The sequence below is a fragment of the Bactrocera dorsalis genome, chromosome 6, assembly GCF_023373825.1.
Source record: "Bactrocera dorsalis isolate Fly_Bdor chromosome 6, ASM2337382v1, whole genome shotgun sequence".
In the NCBI taxonomy this organism is placed as follows: Eukaryota; Metazoa; Arthropoda; class Insecta; order Diptera; family Tephritidae; genus Bactrocera; species Bactrocera dorsalis.
Window position 1 is genome coordinate 881,333 of NC_064308.1, and position 12,368 is coordinate 893,700.

Consider the following 12,368-nt stretch of genomic DNA (forward strand, 5'->3'; position numbering starts at 1 on the left):
CCGAAGTAGCACCTGTTGCCAAGAGTAAACCTGCGTTGGATTTTCAGGCTGACATCGTTGGTGGCGTGCTGGTTCCAAGATAGATGAAATTATCTACAACTTCAAAGTTAAGACTGTCAACAGTGACGTGAGAGCCAAGTCGCGAGTGCGACGACTGTTTGTTTGATGGTAGGAGATATTTCGTCTTGCCCTTGTTCACTGCCAGACCCATTTTTTTCGCTTCCTTGTCCAGTCCGGAGAAAGCAGAACTAACGGCGGGGGTATTGAGGCCGATGATATCAATATCATCGGCATACGCCAGCAGCTGTACACTCTTAAAAATGATTGTACCTGCTCGATTCAGTTCTGCAGCTCGAACAATTTTCTCCAGCAGCAAATTGAAAAAGTCGCACGATAGGGAGTCGCCTTGTCTTAAACCTCGTTTGATATCGAACGGCTCGGAGAGATCCTTCCCGATCCTGACGGAACTTTTGGTGTTGCTCAACGTCAGTTTACACAGACGTATTAGTTTTGCGGGGATTCCAAATTCAGACATCGCGGCATAAAGGCAGCTCCTTTTCATGCTGACGAAAGCAGCTTTGAAATCGACGAAGAGATGTTGTGTGTCGATCCTTCTTTTACGGAACTTTTCCAAAACTTGGCGCATGGTGAATATCTGGTCAGTTGTTGATTTTCCAGGTTTAAAGCCACACTGATAAGGTCCAATCAGTTTGTTGACGGTGAGCTTTAATCTTTCACACAATACGCTCGATAGAACCTTGTACGCGAAGTTGAGGAGGCTTATTCCACCGTAGTTGGCGCAGATTGTGGGGTCTCCCTTTTTATGGATTGGACATAGCACACTTTACAATCGTTGGGCATGCTTTCGTCCGACCATACTTAACAAAGAAGCTGATGCATGATCCTTATCAGTTCTTCGCCGCCGTGTTTGAATAGCTCGGCCGGCAATCTATCGGCACCCACCGCTTTGTTGTTCTTCAGGCGGGCAATTGCTATTCGAACTTCTTCATGGTCGGGTAATGGAACGTCAGATCCATCGTCATTGATTGGGGTATCGGGTGCGCTTTCTCCTGGCGGTGTGCGTTCACTGCCATTCAGCAGGCTGGAGAAGTGCTCCCTCCATAATTTAAGTATTCTCTGGGCATCGGTGACTAAATCACCTTTGGCGGTTCTACAAGAGTATGCTCCGGTTTTGAAACCTTCTGTAAGCCGCCGCATTTTTTCGTAGAATTTTCGAGAATTACCCCTGTCGGCCAGCTTATCAAGCTCTTCATACTCCCGCATTTCTTTCATTTTCACTCTGCAAAAGCGTCTCGCTTCCCTCTTCAACTCTCTGTATCTATCCCATCCCGCACGTGTTGTGGTCGCTCGTAACGTTGCGAGGTAGGCAGTCTGTTTTCTCTCCGCTGCGACACGGCATTGATTTTGACGGCAGACAGATCGAAATGACTAGCAAGGTTAAATGCCTGGGTCTTACGCTGGATTCTACCCTGCGGTGGAAGCAGCATGTGAACCAAACGTTAGCCAAAGCAACAAAAGCATTAATGGTGTGCAAACGACTGGCGGGTAAATCCTGGAGCTGTAAGCCAAGAATCGTTAGGTGGTTGTATACCATGATTGTGCGACCGAAAATTACATACGAGGCGGTGTCCTGGGCCTCCAAAGCGTCGCAGGCCTCGGTGGTAACCCAACTATCGAAGCTTCAGCGGCCAGCATGTGTTTGCATGACGGGCACCATGCGCACCTGCCTGACGGCAGCTCTGGAGGTCCTGCTGGAGCTCACACCGCTCCATATGGTGATAGGTCAAGTAGCCAAGCACTCACTTCTGCAGATTACAGCAGAGGGATGTGGCAAAGGCAAAATAATCTCGTCCCAGAGGATGGAGAGGATAAGTGGCAACATTCCTATTGCCTTCCTCCCGAAGGACGGTATTACCAAAACAATTCGCTTCACGAAGAAGTTTAAGGTTACCCTCGGTAGCAAGAGTAGGTGGAACGACCCCACTCTTGAGCAAATGCTAAGGGATAGCACATTGAGGTGGTACACCGACGGCTTGAAAACGTCGGAAGGAATAGGTGCAAGTATCGCAGGTCCGCGTACAAAGCTCTCCATACCGATGAGAAGCTTTCCGAGCATCTTTCAGGCCGAAGTCTTGGCTATAAGTCGGTATATAGAGATAAACCTCCACCGCAACTATCGCAATGAGCGAATAGCTATACTTAGCGATAGTCAAGCGGCACTAAAAGCGATCTCCTCCTACGAGATCAAATCGCTACTAGTGCAGGAGTGTAGGGAACGGCTGAACAACCTAGCTGAAAAGAACCAGGTGCACCTGATCTGGGTGCCTGGTCACAGGGGTATAGCCGGCAACGAACTGGCTGACGAGCTTGCCCGCTCTGCAGCCTCCACCAATATGGTTTGGCTCGAACCGTTCACTGGGGTGGATCCCTACGAGTATACTGTGAAGGAGCTGCTCCGCAAGGAAGAAAGAGTGTGCAGGGAAAGGCATTGGCAGCGATCGCACGGTATGCGTCACGCCAAGCTGCTAGTTGGGGGTATAACCAGAAGAGGTTCAAATGGATAATAAACCTCCCAAGGGACAAACTTAGGCTTCTGGTCGCATTTTACACCGGTCACTGCAAGTTGAAAACGCATTTATCTAACATGGGTCTATCATCTTGCGCTAACAGTCGGTTTTGCGACAGGGAGCCTGAAACCTCAGAGCATCGCAGTCTGTAGGCGCAGGTCGAAGGCCCTTGGATCCATGTTCCCGGATAGGGATCACATCGCCTCGCTAGCACCCAGCACGATATTGGACTTCATCAATATGCTGGGGCTAAGTGAGTCCCTGTGAGTTAGGAGAGGGCACAATAGACCAAAGGTCGCGGTGCATTCCTCAATTATTTATCTTATCTTATCTTATCTTGTCTTTCAACATCCGTTGAAGCTTTTCATACCTATTTGGAAAAGAAAACCAACGCTAAATACTGTGTTTGCTAAATGTATTAAGAAATTAAAATAACTGATTACTACAAATAAAAGATGTTAAAAAGAAAAATATCTTTTTTCTCTAGCGGATTTTCTTTATAGTAAAATAAATATCCAGCCCCTTGGAATTCGTTATAGAGATTTTCGACTGTAGAATCATTTTACCGCGCATTTCGCTATTTTGCACATAAGTACGTATTACATATGGGGTATTCCATACCAAATCGACCACTTTTGAACCCGACCCCTTTAGATTTTGCTGAAACTTATCCATCCCTTTCAAAACAATACAAAAAATTATTCCATAATTGACGCGGATTTGAAGGCTGATATGTCGAAATGATCATCGCGAAAAGTATGCGAACTTCAGTGGGCGACCGATAGTAGCGCGACCTCTTCGTGGCTTCAGTGATGGATTACCGCCTAGGCCCGCGAGGCCTGGGCCTAGGGCGGCACAATTTGGGAGGCGGCAAATTTTTCAGAATGTCAAAATTTTAAGTCTGATATAATGTAACGACAATAGAATGTAATTCATTTTGTGATTAACTTTTTTATTCGTTCTTATTTTGTTTTCAATTATTCCGGTGTTTCATATATGAATTGATATAAGTATTCATTTAAAATTCATCTTTCTGTTTGTATATAAAAATATTTTTATTCTTGTAGGGCTATAAAGCTTTTTCTATAACCGCGCAAATTCACAAAAACAGCGAAAAGTAAAGCCAAATTGTATCAAAGGGCCGAGTAACGACACTGTAAGGTGGTCAGGTATTAGACTAACTTTATTTGTACAATTCTTCTCCTTACATAATATTCTATACAATATTTCGATACCGCTTAATATGTACATAATTCCGCTTTGTATTAATTCATATATACATATATATGTTATGTACTTCTAACAGTCCATAAAACTAAGTACCTACTTAACGCTATTGCTTCTTCATATTTAATTTAGATATTAAGATAAGAGAAATGTAAAAATGGGAATGCAGCATTGCAATATGCTACATACATATTAAGCTTAGTACATGCTAAGTAGGGCTAACTAATTTGCACAAACAAACATACGTGTAATTGCCTGAGCCAAGCATAGCGTTAGCAAAAGTATACAGAGCAAACGCAAGCAAACACAATGCAAATACAATTATTAACTGCATTGAGGTGAATGACTTCTAATGCTTAACCTTGAATATTAGGCAAATAAGAAGAAGTAGAAATAGCAAAAAATATATAAGAACATATGGTTTAAGAATGCAGTGGTTTGAAATCGGTGACCCAACATCCCGGCCCCGTTGAAAGACATTTCAAACAGGTAGTAGTGCTAGCTTGTGAATTGGTCGCCGAATGATTCCCTTCGTTGTTCGAATGTCCACCACACGTATTTTAGAGTCCTTTCCTGGAATACAGTTTATAACTCTTCCAATATGCCATTTTTGTGGTGGTAAGTTGTCTTCATGGATGATAACCATTGAGTTGTTGTTGATGTTTGGCTGTTCCGAAAACCACTTTGATCGTATTTGCAGTTCGTTGATATAATCATTTGACCACCTGTTCCAAAACGTCTGTTTAATGCTAGTGACTTGATTCCATCTGTGTAAGCTGCTTATTTCGCCTGACAACCTTCGCTCTGGGAGTGCCGTTAGTGCGCTACCAATAATAAAATGCCCCGGAGTTAATGCTTCATAATCGTTTGGGTCCGATGATAATGGTGTTAGTGGCCGAGAATTTAACACAGCTTCTATCTCCACCAACACTGTTGTTAGTTCCTCAGCCGTGAGTCTTGCATTTTTGATGGTACGGTTGAGATGACCCTTAGCCGATTTAACTGCGGCCTCCCAAATACCGCCAAAATGAGGTGCTCTGGGAGGAATGAAATTAAAATTTACAAATTCATTAGCACAGTATTTTACAATTTTATCTTTGTTTTCGGTATTAAATAGAAATGATTTTAGTTCAGCTAGTTTGGTGCAAGCGCCCACAAAATTTGTTGCGTTGTCACAAAAGATGTCAGAAGGTAGCCCTCTCCTTCCAATCATCCGCTTCAATGATGCTAAGAACGCGTCCGTGGTTAGGTCCGATACAAGTTCGATGTGAACCGCCTTCGTCGCTAGACAAACAAAAATCGCGATGTATGATTTATAAGGTGTTTTACCTCGAATACGCAAATATACGTTGACTGGTCCGCAGAAGTCAATACCGCAACGCGCAAAAGGGCGAGATGGAGTCAATCGCTCGACAGGTAACTGTCCCATTACCTCATTCATCAGCTTTGGCTTGTAACGTATACAATGTGTGCACGATCTGACGATACGTCTTGCTAAATCGCGTGCATTGACTATCCAAAACTGAAGTCTTATTAGTGCTACGAGTGCCTTTGGTCCTGCATGGTAGTGTTTTCGATGTAGGTGGCGAGCGTAATGCACAACGAATTCGCATTTGCTTGGCAACAGCATTGGGTGTTTCCTTTCTTCTAGAATATCTGCTGATTCCAATCGACCTCCAACTTTGAGTATTTGAAATCCTTCGGTATACTCTAAAAACGGATTTAAATAACGCAATGGACCTTTTGTCGTGAGACCTTTCTGTAAGAGATGAATGTCATTAGCAAAATGTATATGTTGAATGTTCCAAATTATGCAAAGTAAGGCGTGATGCAACTCTCGTGGTGAGAGAGTTGATGATTCGTTAAGTTGTGCATTATGTCGACAAATATTGATGAAGCGGAACATCCAAGCTATTAATCGAAGGCTGCTAGAATAGTTACTTCGCTGATTCACGATTTCCAAAATGTAATTGGTGCTAACGATTGATTTGAATGCAGATTTTCGCTTCTCCTTTTCGACAACTTCCATGTCGATATCATTGCAGTTGTCCTTTGGCCCTTTATTTGAATTTTCGTATAGGAACCCCGGTCCGGTGTACCATATTGAATCAACAAGTTCCTTTACAGTACATCCTCTAGACGCAACATCCACCGGGTTACAATGAGTTGGTACATGTCTCCAATGGGCACCTTTGGTTAAGTCCTGGATTTCCGAAATTCGATTGCCAACAAAGGTCGAAAGTGTTGCAGAATGCATCTTCAGCCAATGTAAGACTATTTGTGAGTCTGTCCAAAGAAAAATATTAAAAGATTTATGAGAAATTGTTGGTTTGATTTTAGCTAATAAACGAGCGAGGAGAAGAGCGCCACACAGTTCTAATTTTGGTAACGATTGCTTTTTGATGGGTGCAACTCTGGACTTAGCAGTGAGTAAGCGAATAGTAGCAGTGCCAGATTTGTTGATAAAACGAGTGTAAATTGCGCAACCATATGCACGAATCGATGCGTCACAAAATCCATGTATCTGAAAAGACTCCATATCTGCTGAAAAACAAGGCCTTGGTACCTTGATTAATGAAAGATCCGATAAGGAATCCAGAAAGTTTTTCCAAGCCCATTCAATATTCTGTGGCACTGATTCATCCCAATCCAACTTTAGTAGCCATATTTCTTGCAACAAAATTTTTGAAGCTATAACAACAGGAACCAAAATACCGAGTGGGTCGTAAAGTGACGATGCAACAGAGAGGATGGAACGTTTTGTAAGACGACCACTGAGTCCTAGTTTTGCTTCAAATGAAAAAATAAAACAATCAAGATTTTGGTTCCATTTTAGTCCAAGTGCGTTAGTGATAGAGGAATCTACGTTTAAATCCTTTAACGAGTCGTCTTCTCTGAATCGATGATGATTAGAATGCCACTTTGTTAATTTAAACTTTCCTAATTCTAACAGTTGTGTTACCTCTTGCCTTATCTGCGAAAGTTCGGTTAGACTGTCAGCACCACACAGAAAGTCGTCTACGTAAAACGATGACTTCACGATCCTTGCGCCAATTGGGAATTGTTTTGAATGTTGTTCAGCTAGGTACAACAAACTCCGTATAGCAAGATATGGTGCAGCAGCCATTCCATACGTTACAGTATTTAGTTGGTATGTCCGAATCTTCTCAGTCGGTGAACTCCTCCACAGAATGTACTGGAACTTTCGATCATCTTCGTGCATTAGTATTTGCCGATACATCTTGACTATGTCCGCAGTGAGTGCAAACCTATTGAATCGGAAACGAAGAAGAAGAATAAAAAGTTCGCATTGGATTGTAGGACCAACCATCTGAATATCGTTTAGTGATTTTTGGGATGTAGTTCGACAGGAGGCGTCAAATACGACTCTAAGCCTCGTTGTTGTACTTGTTGGTTTAAGATCGCAGTGATGTGGTATAAAATAATGCGGTTCGCTCAGATTCGGATTCCTTACGATGCTCATATGACCCAGGCTCTCGTAGTCGTTCATAAATTCAACGTACTGTTCTGTCAATTGTGGTGATTTGGCTAATCGACGTTCTTGTGCATTGAATCGTCGCAACGCCGTAGTGTATGACTCACCCAAGCACGTCGGATCATCCTTGAAAGGGAGTTTGACTACTATTCTGCCGCAAGGTCTTTTTGCCACGGTTGTATAAATTATCACAAATCTGTTGTTCACGAGTCCAAGGCTCTGGGATGGTAGTGACTTCTTCCAATTTCCACAACTTTTCTAATTTGGCATCTAAAGATTCATTGGCTAAAAATAAACAAGATGGCTTAGATATATTGTTACTGCCGGTATTATAGCGTCCCGAAACGATCCAGCCTAAGAGCGTTTTTTGCAAGATAGGTAAATTAGACCCAAGATGGATTTGGCCTACAGATAGCAGACTGAAAAACGTTTCCGTACCCAGCAACATGTCGATCTTCTTTGGAATATTAAATTCATCATCAGCGAGTACTATATTTTTTGGAATATTCCATGTTGAAATGTTGATTTCCGGATCTGGTTGATAAGCAATGTGCGATGTAATAAAAAAAGTTAATGGAAGCTCGAAACCGGTGACTTGAGACTTGATGTTAGTTGAAGTTTTGAATTTAATATTTGTTGATGACGAACCGATGCTTTGAATTTCTATGTTTTGTTTGTTTCTTGGCAGCAGCAACCTTTGCGAAAAATCATCTGTGATGAAATTGACTTGCGAACACGAATCTAGCAACGCTGTACCCAATCTATAGCTTCCAGTTGAATCACGAACGAAAATTTTTGCTGTTGCAAGGATTACATTATCCAACGATGAATTATTCATATGAGTATGTACGGCTGCCTCCTGTGTAGGAAATAGTTGAGTAGTTTTTGGTTGGCCTGAAGGTGACCCGCGGTGAAGTAAACTATGGTGTTGTCGTGCACAAACCTTGCACCTGTGCGATGATGAACAATTGGCTACTTGATGTCCTTTTGATAAGCAATTGATGCAAAGTCCAATTTTCTTTGCATGATCGAAACGTTGAGTTATGTTTAGCGACTTAAACCGTTCACAGTTAAAAATCATGTGGTTGTTGTTAAAACAGAATTGGCACGATATGGTAGAGCAGGAAAATGTGTAACCTTTTGGTTGACTCCTTGATTTCGGAGTGGAGTGCTTGTTAAAACCTTGAGCTGGCGAAGTACTACCATGCGGGTTGTCGAGTGACTCCAGATATTGGCAGTGTCTTTCCAAAACTGCGATGAAATCCTCCCATGACGGCAGCGTTCTGAAATCTAGCGACTCCTTCCACCTTTTGTTGGTCTGTTCATCAGACTTCTGCAATATTAGGTAAATTAGCATTGCTTGAGAAATTTGCCTGTCATTACCCAGTGATGTCAAAGAACCATAAATAGCAGAAGCTTTGTCAATCAAACTTCTTAGCTGAATGCCATTTGGTTTCATAACTGCAGGTAAATCAAATAGCGAATTTATTCCTTCCAAGAAAATTAGTGGTTTGTTGTCATAACGTACCTTCAATCGTTCTAACGCCTTTGGGTAGTTTTCGTTTGTAACCTGAAACGCATTTACAGTTTCTAAGGCTTGACCTTGGAGACAATTTCGTAAATGGTTGAATTTTTCAATATTTGTTAAATTGAACTCGTGATCAATTATTTGTTTGAACGAGGTAATAAAATTTTGATAATTCGAATACTTGCCATCAAACGTAGGAAGCTTAAGTGGTGGAAGTTTTGAACTTGATTGTACCACGCAAGTTGTATCCGAAAATGAAACGTTGTTATCTTCTGCCAGTTGTGATTGAATAACCAATTTAGTTGTTATGTAAAGTTCTTTCAGGTCAGCACGTCCTCCGTCCTCAGAATCCAATCTTTCGATGTCCGTTTGAATTGAGAGAATCTGCTTGAAGTATGACTCCAGGATGCCTAGACGACATTTGTATTCCGCTACTGAAAGAACTTTTCCACCTGGTCGTAAGCTAGCATCGATGATATTTTTAATTCGTGTGATATTTTTCTTGGTGCTGGTGCGTTGTTGTTTTAGTTCGTCCAAAGACATTGTAGAACGATCTATGTGCTTTATACTGACTTCAAATTATTTCAAATTATTATAATTTTCCTTCTAGTGAGTAGTTGAGTAATAAATGATTTGTTAATTTATTGTAAAATGGTATCAACGGAATTTAATATTGTATATATGCGAAACAAATATGCGAATATCACCTGGCGGAAGTGGTACTAGCGAAACGTAGCGGCGACAAGTAGATGTGCAGTTCTGTGTGCGATCGCTGCTGATGTGTCCAATGGTAAAGATGACCAATGGTGAAGATCCAATGATGATGATGTCCCACGATGCAGTCTAATACTGACCACCAAACTTCGAAAGATATGCGAACAACGAAACAATTTACTCGTGCCCCACGTTGGGCGCCAAAAAATGTAGGGCTATAAAGCTTTTTCTATAACCGCGCAAATTCACAAAAACAGCGAAAAGTAAAGCCGAATTGTAGCAAAGGGCCGAGTAACGACACTGTAAGGTGGTCAGGTATTAGACTAACTTTATTTGCACAATTCTTCTCCTTAAATAATATTCTATACAATATTTCGATACCGCTTAATATGTACATAATTCCGCTTTGTATTAATTCATATATACATATATATGTTATGAACTTCTAACAGTCCATAAAACTAAGTACCTACTTAACGCTATTGCTTCTTCATATTTAATTTAGATATTAAGATAAGAGAAATGTAAAAATGGGAATGCAGCATTGCAATATGCTACTTACATATTAAGCCTAGTACATGCTAAGTAGGGCTAACTAATTTGCACAAACAAACATACGTGTAATTGCGTGAGCGAAGCATAGCGTTAGCAAAAGTATACAGAGCAAACGCAAGCAAACACAATGCAAATACAATTATTAACTGCATTGAGGTGAATGACTTCTAATGCTTAACCTTGAATATTAGGCAAATAAGAAGAAGTATGTAGAAATAGCAAAAAATATATAAGAACATATGGTTTAAGAATGCAGTGGTTTGCAATCGGTGACCCAACAATTCTTAAAAATGATTTCTATAGAATCAAATAAATGAATATATTCATTTTATAGCCAATTTTTTGAAAAATAGAAACTATTTGAAGAAAATAAAAATTTAACAACAATGATGTTTCATTTTCGCAATATTGTGAGTTATATTGACGAATATTAACGAACTTTTATATCTTAAAGCAATATAATGCTTGTATTTATATAATTATTGTAAAATGTTATTAAAATTAGTGTATAAGTTATCGCGAGAAAGCGACACACCCTAATTCCCGTCGTAATAAGAGCCTACCACTCTGCACATGTCGCTAAGTTAGCACATTTTGCGTGAGAACATTGGCCAGACATCAAAGTAAACTAACACCATGCACGAGGCGCAAGGTCAGCAAAACGTCAGCAGAGAAGCCACAACGCGATGCGGGTTGGTGGCTTGAGCTAAGTTAGGGATAATTATAAGTTGCACTTTGTACTTGACAACTAAGCCGAGATGACGGCAAATAAAGTAATTTTGAATTAAACATTACATTTGAATAATTTATATATATGTCGATATATACAGCCGTGGTCACGCAAATAGCACACATTGTCATAAGAAGCAATAAGAGCTTATACAATTGACAAAGTTCTTTAAAAGGCTAAAAAGGGCTAAAAATATCATTATTTGATTATTAATTTATCCATTTAAGTAATGCAATGCATGTCGTAAAAAAACCCGAAAACTTCAGGCTGACGAGTCACGGGAAAATGAAAGAACAGCTTTATCTGGAGAAGACAATTTTCGAACCAACGTTTACTTTCTAATTTTAGATATTTTAAATGTACAATTGACAGGACGTAAAAATGTTTATCATAATCTTTACGAAAAATTTAATTTTTTTGACAATTTATATAAAATAGATACCAATGAATTAAAAATTCGCGCAGATGAATTAGTTACTAAGTATTCTGATGATTTGGAATATACCTTCGCGAATGAATGTATTCATTTGCACTGTCAACTCAAAGATTCTCTAATGAACACAAAAGATATTCGTTCCGCACAAGGAATATAAATTTTTTTGCATTCTCAAAATATTCAAGATGTTTGTCCAAATGTAGACATTGCTCTACGTATTTTTTTGTGTATTCCAGCTACGAACTGCTCAGAAGAAAAATCTTTTTCCACCTTGAAAAGAGTCAAAACGTATTTACGCGCAAGTATGGGCCAAAAGAGACTCAATGCTTTAACACTACTGTCAACTGAAGCCCAACTAGTTCAAGAAATTGATTACAACCACATAATTAATGATTTTGCTCAGACGAAAGTCAGAAAGAAAATATTTAAAAATTAAGTTATACATTATAGTTTAAGAAAAATGACTGTTATTTATGTTGTTAATACTTTGTATTGTTTAACAATTATACTTTTATGAAATAAATATTATATCTTAATAAAACTCAAAGAAATAAAATTTCATCCTTTAAAAAGGGCGGCTAATCAGACAGGGCCTAGGGCGGCAAAATAGTTAATCCGCCACTGCGTGGTTTCGTAATAAATTTCAATCTGTGTGAAACACATGTAAAGTTTTCACTGAATAATTTTCTATAATTTTTTTTGAATTGCCGGAATAAAAAAGTAAGCGACCGAAATTAAACGATTCAAATAATTTACAAATCAAAATACTGAAAAACAAATCAAACAAAAATTAAAAAAAAAAGTGTATGGAAAAAAGTTACTTTTTGGAACTATCCGTTTTTCCGACTTTTCCTAATTAAAAGTATAAGGTATTTTCATTTCTAAACCTTCCTCGATCCACAACGAACAACCTCTGAAAATTTCATCAAGATTGGTGCAGCCGTTCTCTTAGGGTTACTAGCAGACATTCGTTTGTATGGGAAAGAGAAAAGGGCTGTTTTTAAAGAGTTTCCAGCAATTATACGAATTTTTCTTGCCGTAAAAACCATCCTTGAACCTCAACGAACGTTTAAAAAAAGAATTGGCAAAATTGG

At 39.7% G+C, this 12,368-nt stretch overlaps 1 protein-coding gene across 11 annotated transcripts in view; it reads right to left on the reverse strand.

Moving 5' to 3' along the window:
- The window catches only part of LOC115065952 (uncharacterized), a 456,818-nt gene that overhangs the window by 114,196 nt on the left and 330,254 nt on the right, over positions 1-12,368 (reverse strand). The gene's annotated exons all lie outside the window — the stretch shown is intronic.